Below are 17,182 nucleotides of genomic sequence, written 5' to 3'. Positions count from 1 at the left end.
GGTGATAGATGTAGACCTCTTGTAGACACCCACTATCAGGTTGAGGAAGTTCTCCACTGTTCCTGGGTTGCTGAGAGTTGTTTTTCATCAGGAATGGATGTGGGGTTTTTAAATGTCTTTTCTGCATCTATGATGTGGTTTTTTTTGCTGAGTAACATAGTGAACTATGTTGATCTTCAAATGTTAGACCAACCTTCCATTTCTGTGATAAACCCTACTTGGTTATGATATATTGCCTTTTTATAGGTTGTTGGATTTCTCTATGCTAAAATTTTGTTTAGAATTTTTGCATCTATGTTTATGAGGGCTATTGGTTTGTTGTTTTCTTGCAGTGAATTTTTCTGGTGTGGAATTAGAAAAATGCTAACCCCATCAAATGAGTTGGTGTCCCATTGGGTATGGTCTGTTCTTGGGAGGGTGCCCTGAGGAAAAGGCTCACATAGACCCCGGAAGACCCTCAGGGCCATTCTGGCAGGTGACCTGAGTGTTCCAGTTACCCGGAGTATGATCTAGAAGAGCTCTGCATATGGTTCCTCTGCCATTTCCTTACTGCACTGTGCAGGGCACTTTAAAGCATCAGACAGAGGGTGGGGCCCGATGCCCAGGACTACGGCCATACGGACTACTACCACCACCATAAAGCCTTCTGGAATCCTGACTAGCCAGCATCTGGAGTCTTTGCTCAGTATGAAGCTAACCTCTCTTGCTGTATGAACCATCCTGGTGAAAACTCTCTCTGGTGAGTTTTCAACTTCCCCTTGGCTACTACCACCTTCCCAATGGCATTTGGACAGGCTCAGGGCTCTCATCTTAAAACCAATAAAAACCAAAGCTGGTGAAGCAGGGTCTTCAGGACCCTCACCACCCTTGCCCCCTCTCTTCCACAGCCCAACTTCCAGGAAGAGCTGAACACCCTCACCCTGTGCCCACATCCCATGCCACAAACAGCAATCTGCCTCTCGCCCTCGCCATTCCTGCCAAGGTCACCAACAAGCTCCTTGTTGCCAGTCACTTGGGAGCCCTTCTCTGCTTCACGAGTCACACCCTCAGGCGCCGCTGGTTGCGTCTCTGCCTCGGTTATCTTGTGTTGACTTTTCTAACAGCCAGTCCTCCTCCTCTATCACTGGCTTTTATATGTCTCACACACACCAAACACACTCGTGCTCCCCTGATCTCTTTCTCCCATTCTTACTCCTTAGACGGATGCCCCAATACCAGGGGACGTCCCCCACCCTCACCAGCAGCCACACACACGTTTGCTCAGACTGTGCACAGACTGACTACAGACAGCCGTGTTCCCACTGTGCTCGTTCCACGGGGCCAAGCCCAGATTTGAAGTAGGCACAACCTGACCACATGTGACTGCTCTGCTTCTACACACTCCAAACATACCACTTGACACCCTCCACAGCAACCGTCTCTAGGCTGTAAAGCTCTTAAATGCTGAGTTCACCCCTTCATCATCTTTGACAGGCGTGGTACACAGTAGATGATCTTGAAGGGTGTGCTGCGTGGCTAAGTCCGACCCCCAGGCATAGCCAGGGTAGATCTCTCCACTGAGAAAGGCCACCACCCCCTGAGGGCGGGCTTGTCTTTCTTTTGGACTGTGCGTTCTTCTGAACCAGAGGAAGGGATGGAGCCCGATGCTATCGCTGTGCCTTTTACTCTGCCTCTTTGCCCCCGAGTTCGCTCATCTAGCAAATAATACGGTCTGCCTTACAGACTGTGGGGAGGATTGCTGAGGCAAAGGCATGGAAATGTCCTCTGCCTTCTGTCCCCCTCCCTGTTCTCTAGGGCGCTCGGACAATACCTCTGAGCAAAGGATACCTCGGCAAAACAATTTATCCCAGCGAAGGAAAAGAAGCCAAGACCTCAGAAGGCATGTCCTGCCTGACCCCTGCTAGCTCTCAAGGTCTGTTCTACTTCTGTCTGTAACAGTGCCATCGATGTATTCCTCCATCCATCCAGGTAACAGATGCTCAGGGCTCGCTGCTGCCATGGGCTGTGGCAGGCGCTGGGAAGCCAGGACCCCTGGTGAGACAGGTGCAGTCCCTGCCCTCAGGACACTGCACTCTGCCACACTTGGGAAATGTCTGAGTGGATCTAGGTATACACTTGCTAATAGAGGAAAAACACTGGCTTCTGGGACAAAGCAGCAGCAGGTGGAAAGTAGAGAGTATTCAAGGAAGGGCTCTCTAAAGAGATAAGTGTTCCAGAATGAGATGTCCCAGAATGGGAAGGCAACATGGCAGCCATCAAGCAAGGGAGGAAGAGAGGGGCCCCGGGTACCATCGGAAAGGTAGGGAAGCACCAGATCATCCAGAGCACAGAACCCAAGCTGGATGCTGAGAACACGAGGCCTTCTCTCAGGGTTCTGAGCAGGAATGGATAGGATTTGCTTTAGGGTTTACAGGTCGGGGATTTCCTTACTGTCAAGGGCCATCTGCCCACCAGGGGGAGCACCTGGTACGAACCGGCTGAGTCCTCCCCTTTCTGCGGGCCAGTTCTTATTCCTACGCACAGACCCCACACCCCAGGCCCCAGAGCACGGGCTTCCTCAGACCAGGAGCTGGCAATGGACGGATAGGAGGGAAAAGACTGCTGGCAGTAAACCGAGTTCACTGCTTACGGAGTCCTACGCACCTGGCCTGAACGAGGCACATTCTTACATCACCCCCCGGGCTCTAGCACGCACGATACTATTAATAGCCCCATTTTGGGATGGCGATTTGGCAATTACAATTTTAAATGTGTATATTACTGCTGAGCAATTCCGCTGCTGGGAATTCATCCTCAAGAAATACTTGTCTCTTTCCATGAAGAGTCTCGTGCAAAGATATTCATTGGAGCATTATTTGTAAACTGGTTTAAAAAAAAACAAAACAAAAAAACCCCCAGAACAACCCAGAAACAACTTCCATGTCCAGTCCTACCAGTGGAATGGCAAAATAAATCATGGTTCATGTACTCTTGGGGAGCTATTATAAATAATGAGAGATCTCCAGACAGTGTTGTGGGGTCATTTCCCAGACACAATGAGGTTTCCCACAAAGCTAGGGCACTGCAGTCTCATCTTAGCAAACAAAACACAGACATAAGCAAAATAAAGCTATTTTTATTTACCTTCATATGTAAATTTATAGAAAGACGACTAGGAAGGAGGCACAGCAACTTTGTTAAAAATAGCTGTTTTCCCTGGGGAAGGGTTGGGATGAGTAGCTCAAATTAGGTCAAGGGGTGGCTTTCATTACTTGTACTGGCTTTAATTGCTCGTGTGTTTTTTGTTTCATACAAAATTTAAAAATCCAATTAAACATTTGAGCTTGAAGTTACAGAGCTACAAAGCGGGGGAGCTGGGATTCAAGCCAGGTTGGAGGGGCAGGCACAGTTTCCGGTACAGAGCGGTCCTACTCCTCCCGGGCATCCACTCACTCATGTTCACTGAGCATCTGCTGGGGAGCAGGTACCGTGCTGGGCACGGGGACGCCGCAAAGAACAAAACTGAAGATCTCTGTCTAGTGGACCTTACTACTGGTATGAAACATTTTTTAAAGGTATTTTTTTTTATTTATTTGTCAGAGAGAGAGCGAGCGAGCACAAGCAGGGGGAGCAGCAGGCAAAGGGAGAAGCAGGTTCCCCTCTGAGCAAGGAGCCCAAAGCAGGGCTGGATCCCAGGACCTGGGGATCATGACCTGAACCAAAGGCAGATGCTTAACGGACTGAGCCACCCAGGCGCCCCTGTTTGAAATATTTTAAAGCAAGACAGGCACACAGACCCTACAGGTAACTCTTCCCCCTTTCCCAAGAGTTCAAACTTTGGTTGGGCCACTGAATAATTGGGCCACTTTTTAAATTCTTACCGTTTCAGTTACTTAAACTCTGAGTCTCTGTATATTCATCTACAAAATGGGGCAACATTACCAATAAGGTTATACATGAGACAGAAGCTTAACCCAGGGCTTGGCAGAGTGGTGTATGCTCAGTCAGCGGGGACATTATTATCCTTGAGGTCCCAGTCCCTTTGTTAACAATTGTATAGGTCAGGTCTCTACCCAGCTCTTGAATCATCCAAGAGGGAAGAATTGTAAAGAAGGGGTGGGGTGGGGAAAGGGAAGGATAATTCATCCTACTTTATCCTTGAGAGGGATTTTCTTAGGAGCTATGAGGCTTTAAAGTTTTCAGCTTCCAAGCGCAATCCTGGGCTTTATCTTGCGGCCCAGTAGCGGGAGAACCCATCATTAATTCACCCATGCCCCATCCAAAAAGCATGCGCAGATCACAAACTCTGTCGCCAGGGCCAGCTCTTGGGGCGGCACAGAGATGAACCAAGCTGGTCTCAGCCCTAGGTAAGATCACAGGCTGTAGTGGGAGATTTTACGGAGACTTGGGCTGCCCGGGTCTGCTCAGGGACACCTTGAAAACTTTCTAGGCAAGGACTTCTGGAAACCGGGCTGCTCCTTCCGGCCCTCGATGGCTCACCCACCCCCCTCCCTCCCTCCCTCCTTCCTTCCCTCCTGCCAGGGAGTGTCTTCCTTTTCCTCGGCTGGGCTCTGCGGGGAGGGGAGGGCCGGGAGACCGTGGACAAGCAAGATCCTGGAACACAGGGAGCAGGCAGGACCGAGTGAGGCAAGCGGCTCTGGGGGCGTGGAGAAAGCGAAGCCCGGCCCCTCTACGTCACTCCCCTACAGTTGAGAGGTTGAAATTGCAGCCGAGGCTTCGGGTCGGCTTTAGCTCAAGCGGTTACTTCGTGCATTGTCTTCGGACTTACAATCCCTTCACGGGGGTTCGAGACCCGCGGGTGCTTTCTGACCCTTTTGTCCCCTCAATATATATAATTCCTTCTCTTTAAGAATTTTAAGTTTTGTCCTCTGTCACTCTTCATTTTGCCTCATTATTTATCTGATAATATATACTGGGGTAGCTTTATGGCATGGGGGAGAATATGAAGAGGGTTACTCCTGGGCCCACAGTCAGACTTATCCTGTATGACAGACAGGCTGACCAACCTTAGCACCTGCTTTGTCGAATACCTGGGGAGGAGGGGGGGGGGAAGGAGGGGAAGAGGGGAAACCCCCAACAGGAGAATTACTGTCAAGGTCAAGATTAGAACCCTGTGGTATGGATTATGGATTTCAAGTACAAGAGAGTCTCCCGAACTTTAACAATCCATGACATTTATTGTTATTTTACCATTACGGATTATTTTGTTTGCATATACCAAGTTCCACAAGGACCTGCTGGATCAACCACAGCTAGTGAGACCTTCCCCTTTTTCTTTCAGATTTTTTCTTTCGGCTTCTGGAACACCCCTCAAAGGTCTCCCTGACAGCCCGTGTGGCTTTACTATCTTACTCACGTGGACGGCTCCTACCCAAGCCTCCCTCCCAACCAAAAGGCAAGCTCTCCTTTTATCTCCGCCCCCCCCCCTTACTGCTTTCCCTTATAGCACTGGCACAATTCCTAGACATTTTATGGGATTTTGTTTAATGTTGGGGCTCTCTTTGGAATGCACGAGGCCATGGACTTCGACCCCCGCTGTACCCAGGGCATCTAGCCCTTTCTAGGTGAGATCGAGTTACTGCACACTTGAGGGCTTTATAGATGAGCAGCCCGAGTTCCGTCGGGAAAGGTCTCTTTGGGGTGAGGAGCGGGCCGTGGTCTTCAGGGGGACAAAATCCCTGCAAGCTCTGGGAGGCTGCGAGCGGAGGCGCGGGGATCCTGACGGTGCTCCGGGGCCCTGCTCAGAGCCCCGCAGCCCTTCGGGGACGGCCGACCGGCGGTCCCTGCTTGCCCCCTCCCCCCCGCCCCGGCTGTGACCCCATACAGGCCCCAGATCACACCACGGGGACGCAGGCTTCCGAGTCTGCTTCGCAGGGGCGCTCTTCCACCTCCTGGCCGCACAGCCTCAGTCCTGTGGCCTCTGCACCCGCGTCCCCCGGGCGCGATGCCCCTTCGGCCCACACCCCGGGCGGGGGCCCCGGGACCGGCCACCGCGCAGCCCCTCCGCTCCCCGCCGGACCCGCGCGGGATCCTGAAAGCATCCTGGGTGCTGCGAATAGCCCGCGAGCCAGCACCTCCGTGGGGGTGGGAAGAGCCCTGGACAGAAAGAAGAGCAGGGTGGACCCGGGATCCCAGCCCCTCGCCCCCTCCGGCATCACCAACCCTTCCCCCGCTACCGAGTTCCTCCTGGGGGCCTCCATACCTGCCTTAGCATGGTCCACCCCCTCCAAAAACAAAAGTAAAATAGACACCAACAAAAAAGCTCCCTTAACCCGGGTCCTCTCCTGACAACATTCCATTTTGTTTTTGCCCCTTCTTGGCAAAGCAACTTTGTCTCCATTTTCTTAGCCTTCCATTCTTCTTCAATGCACTCCCTAAGGGCTTTTCTCTCCTCCAGTCACTGACTTTTATCGAGGTGTCCTCTGGCCAAATTCAACCACCAATTCTCTTTCCCCACCGTCTCCCACCCCAGCAACTTCAGTGGCTCTCCTCCAAGCCGTCTGACATGAGGCTCCTCTGTGCCCCCTGCCTCACTGGCCTGTCTTTCCCAGGCTCCTTTGCGGGCTCCTGCTCTGTGGACCCCCAAGGGTTAGAGGCCCCATGGCTATACCATCTTTTCTGGGACTACCCTACTCCTCTTCTCTCCCTGTCACCGCTGGATTCAGTCCCCAGGCATCCAATTGCCAGTCTGTGGAGGACTTCCAAACACAGAGCTCTCATCAAGCCCAGGTCTTTTTTGACCTTCATATTTTAATATCCAATTGCTTCCCTGAGGTATCTCTGACATTTAGAACTTGATTAACCCAAACTCTCTCGAGCCCATCCCCGCTACCCACCCAAACAGGTTCCTTCCTCCTTCCTATCAGGAAATGGCAGCACTATCCAATTGGTTGCTTCCATCAGAAATTTCGATGCTATCTTTGATTTTTCCTCATTCCCCCCAATTCAATACATTAACAAGTTCTTGTGATTTTACTTCTAAAATAAATCCTTAATTCTATCACTTCTCATCATTGTTACGGCAAGAGTCCCGACTCCATCACTTTCCACCTAGACTCCTCCATAGTAGAGAGCTGGGCTCCCTGCTTTGTGTTAGCACCCTCCGCTTCATCCTCCACGTAGCACCCACTAATTTATTATGAAAAAAGGAAAGTGGTGCTCAAAGCTACTGGGGTGCTATTAGAAGGATACAGAAGCGAGCTGCTCCAGAGGGGCAGAGAGAGGTGACTTGAGCGCATTGGGATCCCTAAACCTCCATCTGGGAGGATGGCTGGAGATACTCTCCCATCCTTAATGCAACAGCTGGGGTGGGGTGCGGGGCGTACGGGGGTGGGGGTGAAAATCCATGTATTTGGAAAAGGGTCAAGAGCAGACGAGGTGCTCCTCTGTTCTGCCCTCCGTAGCTCGGTAGCTCTCAATGCTCGCTTTATTTCAGACTGAAAGAGCATCACAGCAACACGGCTTGTCTTCTCTGTGAAGAGCTCTCACCCGTCAGCTCTCCAGAGACCTACAAATGGGGCCGCACTCTGCTCTACTGTTTGGCCCATCTTGTCAGTGTTCTGGTTTTTAAAAACTTCCATGCAGGGTCAGGCAGAGTAGGTGCATTTTGAAAGGGGAGCCTCCCGTGACTGTCCCAGCTCAGGGAGCAGGGAGCTGGAGGGCTGGGCTTGTTCTCCCGGACAGTGGGGCCACTTGGCCCCCAGTGGCCTGATACCCTTGTTCTCTCCTGCTCCTTCTGCCTCCAGCTGTACCTGAGCCCTCCTCTCTTCAGGGCCCAGGGCTCCAGCTCGGAGAGGCATACCTATACTAGACTCTCCCTTTGGAAAAAGGGGACCAGGGAGAATGCCCCAAAGACCCCTGTCTGGAAGCCAGAAGCTCCTGGGATGCAGGACTGTGTCCTTGTAAGGTTACCTTGTGTCCTGTAGGGAAGCAGATCCTGGCACCTGCCTCTGGGGCAGGCATGGAGCTGGTGGGACCGGGTCTACTCCACACAATAAATCGCCAGTTCTCCTCCACTTCCTAGCCAAGTGCTTGGTATACAACCGACATTCAATACATACCTACTGAAAGCAAGAATGCATGAATGTTCAGAATGGTAAGCGCACCCCCTCCTTTCAGGGCAGTGCTAACTTTCCCCACATCCTCAGGCTCGGGAAATCCCCTTGCTTTCCAGATAAGCGTGTTCCGACTCCAGAAACTGATGCATGGAGAAAAAAATTCAACTCAACAACCTGCATGGCATCTCCCGGCAGCTGTTGGTGAACCAATAAACATCTGGAGAGAGGGCTGAGCCAGATCTCACTAAAATCATCAAGGCAATGGCTTTCCTTCAAGAATGTGTATTTTTGCCTATCTGCATAATGATACCTCCCTGGCTGCCCCAGATCTTGTCAGGAACTAGGGAATTCTTGCTGGGTTCCAGGGTGGCCTCCAGGAGCCTAGATGGCTTCCTGCGCACCTGACCCGGCCTCCTGGGGAAACAAAGCTTTGCCTTTAGAGCCCCAAGCAGAGACAAAAGCTGACACCCCTTCCCTGCCAGCCCGGAGCTGCTATCCCAGATGCCGCCAATTTCTCAAACAGGGGTGTTCCAACTGCACCCTGCATCAGAATCACCTGGAAGGCTTATTCAGAATGCTGGCTCCAGCCCCCTAATTTCTCACCCAGGAAGGTTGAGGTGGGGCTCCCTAATTTTCATTTCTGCTGAGTTCCCACATGATGCTACTGGTCCCCACATCACACTTCGGGCAACATTGGTCCAGGGCAGGTGCTCTGAGTCTGCTGGGACATTTCCCACTTCAGACATAGCCCCTGCACCAGGACCATTCGGGCCAGCTGGAAGCTTGTTTGAAATGCAGAATCTGAGGTTCCTTCTCGGGCTTATTGAATTGGAATCTTCATTTTACCAAGTTTAAATAGCATGGACCTGGGCTGTGTGTTAAATATGCTAATTCCTGGTCCTTACCCTGTCCCAACTGAAACTATCTCAAAGAGTAGATTCTGGAATCTGCATATATTACAAGGCGGAGGGGGGATTCTTTTGCATGACGGTGGTGGAGAACCTCTGTTCTGCACATTAAAATCCCCAGGAGAGGTTTCAAACTACTGAGGCGCATATTCCCTTAAAACCAATTAATGTCCAGGGCGCCTGGGTGGCTCAGTTGGTTAAGCGACTGCCTTCGGCTCAGGTCATGATCCTGGAGTCCCAGGATCGAGTCCCACATTGGGCTCCCTGCTCAGTGGGGGGTCTGCTTCTCCCTCTGACCCTCTTCCCTCTCGTGCTCTCTGTCTCTCATTCTCTCTCTCAAATAAATAAATAAAATCTTTAAAAAAATTAAAACAAAAACAAAAAACCAATTAATGTCCAAATAGCTGTTGAGGTCCAGGCCTACAGATTTTAGAAAGTTGCTCAAGTTCTTAATTTGCAGGAGGATTAAGAACCACTGCTCTTGGGGTGCTGGGGTGTTTCAGTCTGTTGAGCCTCTGACTCTTGGTTTCAGCTCAGGTCGTGATCTCAGAGTCCTGGGATCAAGCCTCGTGTCAGGATCAGCCAAGAGTCTGTTGGGAGATTCTCTCCCTCTGTCCCTCCCCCCACTCACACACACTCTCTAAATAAATATATAAATAAAATCTTAAAAAAAAAAGATGATTACCATAAGAATAAAAAAAAAAGAAAAAAAAAAGAACACTGCTCTGTGGGTTGCTGCTAAATGCATACCTCCCCCTTGGCCACCCAAGGTAGTAGTTACAAGAGTCTAGAGTCAGAGTGAGTCAGAACCCTGACTTAATTTTTTTTTTTAAAGATTTGAGAGAGAGGGAGAGCGAGAGAGCGAGGGAGAGAGAGCACAAGCAGGGGGGAGGAGTAGAGGGAGAGGGAGAAGCAGGCTCCTCGCTGAGCAGGGAGCCTGATGCAGGACTTGATTCCAGGTCCCTGGGATCATGACCTGAGCCAAAGGCAGATGCTTAACCTTCTGAGTCACCCAGGCGCCCCCCTGACTTAATCATTAATGATGCCTCCTTGAGTAAATTATACAACCTCTGAGCCTCAGTTTCTTCGTCTGTAAACTAAGACACTAAGATAATAAAAAGGAATGTGAGTATAATATACATAGAGTAAGGCTTTGTACAACTAGGCCTTCAGTAAGAGAGGTCTCTGATTATTATGATTGGCACCAGAGGGGTGGGATTGGTGGAGCTCCAGGGTCTTTGTGCCTCAATTTCTCTCCCACACGCCAGCCCTATGGCCACCCTTGGATGCTATAGGACAGAAACTTGCAGGCTTTTAAGTGCGTGAGAATGCAAAGGTAGGCATTTGTTTCCAGAAGGCCCTGTGAATGATCAGGGGCTAAGTTGATACGCATCATAATTTGTCAAATACAGTGGCACTGTGGATGTGGATGCCCTTGGGGCGAGCTAGCCCACCAGCGTTGTGCCTAGGAACACCTCCAGCTCAAGGCAGGTCTTTTGTGAGTCTGGGAGAGTTTTAAGGGCAGGGGAATCACCCTGCTTCCTGGAGTGGGCGCACAGAGGGGCCTCACAGCCTGGCCCTGAATCCCAGCCCCGGAGACCCCGTCTTGACACAGGCTTTCCTTGGAACTAGGGCAATTGAGAGGCCACTGCAGATGCTGAGTGGAAAAAAGAAAACTAAATTCACAAGATCATTCCCCAAAGTGATTTTGGTAATATTGAAAATCTAATTAGAAAGATGAAAAATGTGGTTTTCTTTTTAGTCGTTTACTAGTTTAAAGGCCTATATTAATACCTATGGCCGTGTAAGAAGTTACCACAAACTTAGTGGCTTAGAACAACATCGATTGCTTCCCAGTTCCATGAATATCCTGGGGGGGGTTGACTGGGTTCCCTGCTCAGGGTCTCCTAGGCTGACATTATGCTGTCGGTGGGCTCTTACCTGCAAACTCCTGAGAATAATCCATTTCCAACTCCTTTAGGTGGGTGGTAGAGTCTAGTTCTTTGGGGTTGTAGGTTCAGGGTCCCCATTTCCTTGCTGACTCTCAGCGGGGGATGCGCTCACTCCTAAAGGCTGCCTGCACTGCTTCCCACTTGACCGGCTCCAACTTCAAAGAACAACCCTGTGTCCAGCCCTTCTCAAACACCACCGTCTGCCTGACTTCCGCTTCTGCCACCAGCTGGAGAAAATTCTGCTTTTAAAAAGCTGTGTGATTAGATCGGTCCCACCTGGATCATCTCCTTTTTGCCAAAGAGGGAGCCAAGGTCACGGAGGCCCCCTCCAAAAGTCCATCTACCACAACACCTGTTTTGTTTTGAAACTTATTAATAATTTATTTTAGCAGAATAAAGGAAGTTTATGATACGTCACGTATGCTCACATTTGCCTGAAAAACAAAATCTGAAAGAACGTGCTCCAATCATTTGACAAATGTTGTCCCCGGTTGGTAGACTTATAGGCGATCTTTACTTTTTCTTTCTGCTTCTATTTTCTAAAACTTTTACAAGGAGAAAGTGTTAATTTTGCAAAAAGAAAAAAGTTACCTTCAAAAGCAAAGAAATCTGAGATGTTAAAAGACATTAACACCAATTTAAGGGTGTGGTACAGGCGTGAGCACAGATATGTAGATCAAAGGAACAGAAAATGAGAAAATATGGCCCTGAGACACAAGCTGATAGGAATAAAAATCAAACGTATCTCGGAGAAGGCGAAGCAATATAACGGGGGAGGAAGTAACAGTTGAATTCCTGGTGCTGGGATAAAAATTGGGAGACAACGTTTTTCATGAAGACCCTGAATTCTTGTCTTAGAGTAACTCAAATTCAAATTGAATTTAAACATTAACAAGAAAATGATGGGTGCATTAGGAAATAAAACTAAATTCACAGGGGCGCCTGGGTGGCTCAGTTGGTTGGGCGACTGCCTTCAGCTCAGGTCATGATCCTGGAGTCCCGGGATCGAGTCCCGCATCGGGCTCCCTGCTCGGCGGGGAGTCTGCTTCTCCCTCTGACCCTCCTCCCTCTCATGCTCTCTGTCTCTCATTCTCTCTCTCTCAAATAAATAAATAAAATCTTAAAAAAAAAAAAAAACTAAATTCACAAATAAGAGTTTTCTAAAGCTAAAAATGGGGCTAGAAAGATGACAAAAGGGCTTTTATCTTGAATCATTTACTGGTGTAAATTCTGTGATCTCCAAAAAAGGCATAGGCTATTGAGAAATAGCCTTCAAAGATTTATTTTCCCTATGGGGTGTTCCTCCTGGGTGAACTGTCACAACTGTGTATAAACCACAGTTGAAGGTGTTTCCGTGTCACTCGAGGGCCGCGGGGTTCCCATCAGTGCGGATTCTCTCATGCTGAAAACGTTCTGAGTTTGGAGCGGAGGTCTTCCCACGCTCCGGGCGGCCGCGGGGCTGCTCACCGGTCCGTCCGCACCTGTGTGGGCCGCCCCGGGAGCCCCTTGGAAGGCCCCTCCGCCTCGGCCCGGGGCGGTGTTCGCCCTCCTCTCCTGCTATCACGTGCAGGCTGTCACTGTGCCATTGAGGGACTGCCTCTGTGCACTGTTACAGGCTCAGAAACCGGGTTCCTGTGGACGGCCCACTCATGTCACATCTACCAACGTGTGTTTATCGACTGTGTCTAAGTGGGATGCTTTGGAGGCAGAGGACTTGCTGCGCCCAGGAAGCTCGCAGCGCTATAGAACTCGGGTCTGTATGAAATGTATGTAGAGCGGGGCTCAAGGGGGAGTGCTCCTCAGAACCGTGTGCTGTAGGGACCCGGTCCCGAGGACAGGGTCCCAGCCCAAATCCAGGCCGGAAGTTCACAGGATGTGACTGGTGGTGTTTCCTATCAGAGGAGGGCTGGGATGGGAGGCTGCATCTTGGCAGTTCGGAGACTGTTCTTGCTTTGCTCTTGGACATGTCCTGAGGAGCTGTGCCTGTATGTTGGAAGGACTGAGGACACGGTGTGTGTGTGTCTGTGTGTGTGTGTGTGTGTCTCTGGACACCCTAGCCCCATGTCGTTCCCCTCCCCGACCAAGGTGTGACCAGGCCACCCCCAGGGCTGTCTCCCTCACCCAGACTGAGAGCTGTCACCGGGGAAAGGTCCCCACATGCAGATGGCTTCCTTGAGCTCGAATTACTGATGGGCTGTTGCCAGGAAGCCATAGGGACTTACAGGCCTCACTGACAGGGGAGAGAGTGGTTTTTCCATCTGTTCACTCAAAAACTCATTTCCGCCCAAATGAGGATATTTAATCAAAAGTCTTTCCCCTCTGTCTCTGCTGCTCCCAAACCTCAGACCTCTTCCCTTCAATACAACTGGAGGACGGTGATCCTAGGAGTGGGGAAAACTACGTAAGCACGAAATTTCCTCCCCAGGGGAGCTAGAGGGCCAGACCACCCGCTCCGGATGAAGTCACCTGCTCTGTGGTGTGATTAACCAGCCTTTTGTCTGTTCTCCGGACCAGATGCTCTCCTTCTCCTGGGGCCTGCTGGCCCACAGGTGCCCCCTCTCAGTTAGGGGGGCGTCTTAGCCAAAGTGACTGAAGCAGAGCAGAGCTGGCTACCTTTTGCTTTCCCGGGACAGAGCTGAGGAGAGCACTGGAACCAGGCTTCCTCCAATCCTCATGCCTAACAGCCTTCCGGAAGGATGCCCCCAGTGTCTGGGAATTCTCCTCTTCCTTTTCAGAGAGCAACGGGGGCCCGAGGCCACCTTATTGAATAAAGGGGCTATTGCCTGTCTGGAAACCAGGCTCTGGGGAAACTCCTTTTGAACACTTACTGTGGGCCAAGCCCTGTGCTAGATGCTCACACCTGCACAAGGGAGGCAAGAAAGGAAGTGGAAAATGACTCTAAATAAGTTATTAAGACTATGATAAAGGATGCACAAGGGATGGTGGAAGGGGCTTCTGAACCGGGTGTGAAGGATGAAACTGAACGAGTGGACAATTTCCAGGTTTTCTTTTACCTACAGGGTTCTCATTCTCTGCAAATGGCATCCATTCGCACACTCAAACCACAAAATGTATCCATCTCGTCCTTGTTTCCTCTTACTCCAGATGCAGCCCTCTTGTCTCCACCGACCATGCGCTTGCCGAGGCTACTGATGACTTTCAGGTGGCCAAATCCAGGGGGCATACCAATAACCTAATACGGCTGGCACTCCATCCCTCTTGGAAGGCTCTCCTCCTTTGACAACCAGGGCTCCACACACAAGTTCTCGGGTCGTTCTGCAGCTTTCTCTTCCTCTACCAGGCCTCTGGATGGTGGAGAAACCCAAGGCACTCTTCTTTATCTGTGCACTCTTGCTAGGTGATCTCACCCAGGCACTGTGTATGAATAATCCTTGTATGCAATGACTCCCAAACACCTCAACTCAGTCCTGACCTCTTCCCTGAGCTCTAGACTTTGATGTTGAAAAGCCTCTCTGACATCCCACTCGGATGTTTTTTTGTTTTTGTTTTTTTTAAAATATTTTATTTATTTATTTGATAGTGCACAAGCGGGCAGAACAGCAGATGGAGAGGGAGAGAGAGAAGCTGACTCCCCGCTGAGCAGGGAGCCCGATGCGGGGCTCGATCCCAGGACCCCGGGATCATGACCTGAGCTGAAGGCAGACGCTTCACCAACTGAGCCCCATCCCACTCGGATGTTTAACTGGCTTCCCCAACTTCAAATATTTTTAGTAGAGCCATTAATTTTCTCCTCCTGACATCTTCTCCCTCGCTCTTCTGCATTGTAGAAAAATGGGCACCATCTTTTAGCCCGCTGTTTGAGGTAGAAACGTTAGCATCTTTGAATTCTCCTTTTCTTCCACACCACTCCTCTAATGCAATTCCAAATCCCGTCTGTCCCACCTCCACATTAGACCTTATCCCTCCACGTCCTTCTGTCTCTAGTGACCACCCTGGTCCTCCATCATCTCTTGCCTACATGGCTATACCAGCCTCCTGACTAGTTTCCCAGCTTCCACTCCTTCACTCCACCCTGAAGCCAAAGCAATCTTCTAAACACAAACTGGGAAATTAAGAAAGCAATGCTATTTACAATAGCATCAAAAAATTAAACACTCAGGAATTAATTTAACCAAGGTTCTATGAAGGACTTATACGTGGAAAAGAGCAAACACTGTTGAAAGAAATTAAAGAAGACAAAAATAAACCGAAGGCATCCTGTGTTCGTGGGTTGGAAGACTTAATATCTCAAAGATGTCTTTACTATGCCACAAAGTGATCTACAGATTCCCTGAAATCTCTACCAAAATCTCAATGATGTCTTTTTGCAGAAATAGAAAAATCCATCCTAAAATTCATATGGAATCTCAAGGGACTCTGCATAGCCCAAAAAAAAAAAAATCCTGAAAAAGAACAGAGTCAGACAACTCATAATTCTTGATTTCAAAACTCACTACAAAGCTACAGTAATCAAAACAGCGTGGTTTTGACATAAAAATTGACATATAGACCAATAGAAACAGTGCAGGCATAAAACCTTGCACATATGGCCAAATGATTTGCAACAATAAGGCAAGACCATTCAACGGGAAGGGGACAGTTCTTTCCAACAAATGTTACTGAGAAAACTGGATGTCAGGAGGAGAAAATTAATGGCTCTACTAAAAATGAAATGAATGCAGATCCTTATACCACACACAAAAAACTAACTCAAAATGGGCCAAAGATCTAAATGTAAAAGTTAAAACTATAAAACTTTTAGAAGAAAACATAGGGGAAAATCTTTACGACACTGGATTTGGCAGTGATCTCTTGCATATGACACCAAAAGTATAGGGAACAAAAGAAAAACAGATAAACTGGACTTAATGAAAATTAAACATTTTTATTCATCAAAGGGAACTATCAACAAAGTAAAAAGGGAACCCACAGAAAGGCAGAAAATATTTGCCAGTCATATATTTCATGAGAGATTAATATCCAGAATATATAAAGAACTTCTCTAACATTTAAGAAGCCAACAACCTGATTCAAAAATGGGCAAAGACTTGAATAGATATGTTTCCAAAGATGTACAAATGGCTGATAAGCACATGAAAAGAGGCACAACATCGCTCATCATGAGGGAATGAAATGAAATCAAAACCACATCCATTAGAATGGTTGTTATAAAAACAGAAAACAGCAAGGCGAGGAGGACATGGAGAAACTGGACCCTTGTGCACTGTTGGTGGGAACTAAAATAGCACAAACACTGTGGAAGTGGTGTAGAAGTCCCTCAAAACCTTAAGGATTTTATTTATTTGAGAGAGAGAGTGCGCGGGAGGAGGGGAGGCAGAGGGAGAGGGACAAGCAGACTCCCTGCTGAGCACAGAGACCAACGTGGGGGCTCCATCCCAGGACCCTGAGATCACGACCTGAGCCCAAATCAAGAGTCAGGTGCTCAACCGACTGAGCCACCCAGGCACCCCATTTCCTCAAAAAATTAAAGATAGGATTACCTTATGATCAAGCAATTCCATTTTTTTGTGTATACCCAAAACGGACTCAAGTATTTGTACACCCACGTTCATAGCAGCATTATTCACAATAGCCTGAAAGTGGGAGCAACCCATCCTCCATCGATGGAGAAATCCATAAACGAAATGTGGCATATGTGCAATGGAAGATTCCTCAGCCTGGAAAAAGAAGGACATTCTGACGCATGCTGTACGATTTCATTTATATGAGGTACCTGGAGTGTTCAAGTTCATAGGGACAGAAGGTCGAACAATGGTGACCAAGGCCCACTAGAGCAGGAGGAATGAGAATGCGGAGCTCGTGTTTAGTGGATTTCGGTTTTGCCCAACGAGATGAAAAGAATCCTGGAGACGATTGCACAACAATGTGAATGTACTTAATGTCACTGAACTCTACACTTTTAAAAATGGTTGAAAAGGGGTGCCTGGGTGGTTCAGTCACTCGAGGGCCCGGCTCTTGGTTTCGGCTCAGGTAGTGATCTCATGGGTCATGGGATCGAGCCCTGCATGGGGCTCCCCACAGCGCAGAGTCTGCTTGAGATTCTCCCCTCTGCCCCTCCTCCACTCGTGTGTGCTTGCTCTCTCTCTCTCTCAAATAAATAATCTCTAAAAAATTATTACAAAGGTAAATTCCATGCTATGTGTGTTTTACTGCAATGAAAATCTGATCAGAGTACACCCCTCCTCACCCCTATCCCTCAGGTCAACCCTCCAGTGGCTTCTCATCCTAAGCATAGCACCTCAAC

Source organism: Mirounga angustirostris, unplaced genomic scaffold, assembly GCF_029215605.1.
Source record: "Mirounga angustirostris isolate CCGP_5_RB_7025 unplaced genomic scaffold, mMirAng1.0.hap1 SCAF_7, whole genome shotgun sequence".
Taxonomy (NCBI): Eukaryota; Metazoa; Chordata; class Mammalia; order Carnivora; family Phocidae; genus Mirounga; species Mirounga angustirostris.
The sequence above is the reverse complement of the archived record's forward strand: the minus strand, read 5'-3'. Positions refer to the sequence as shown.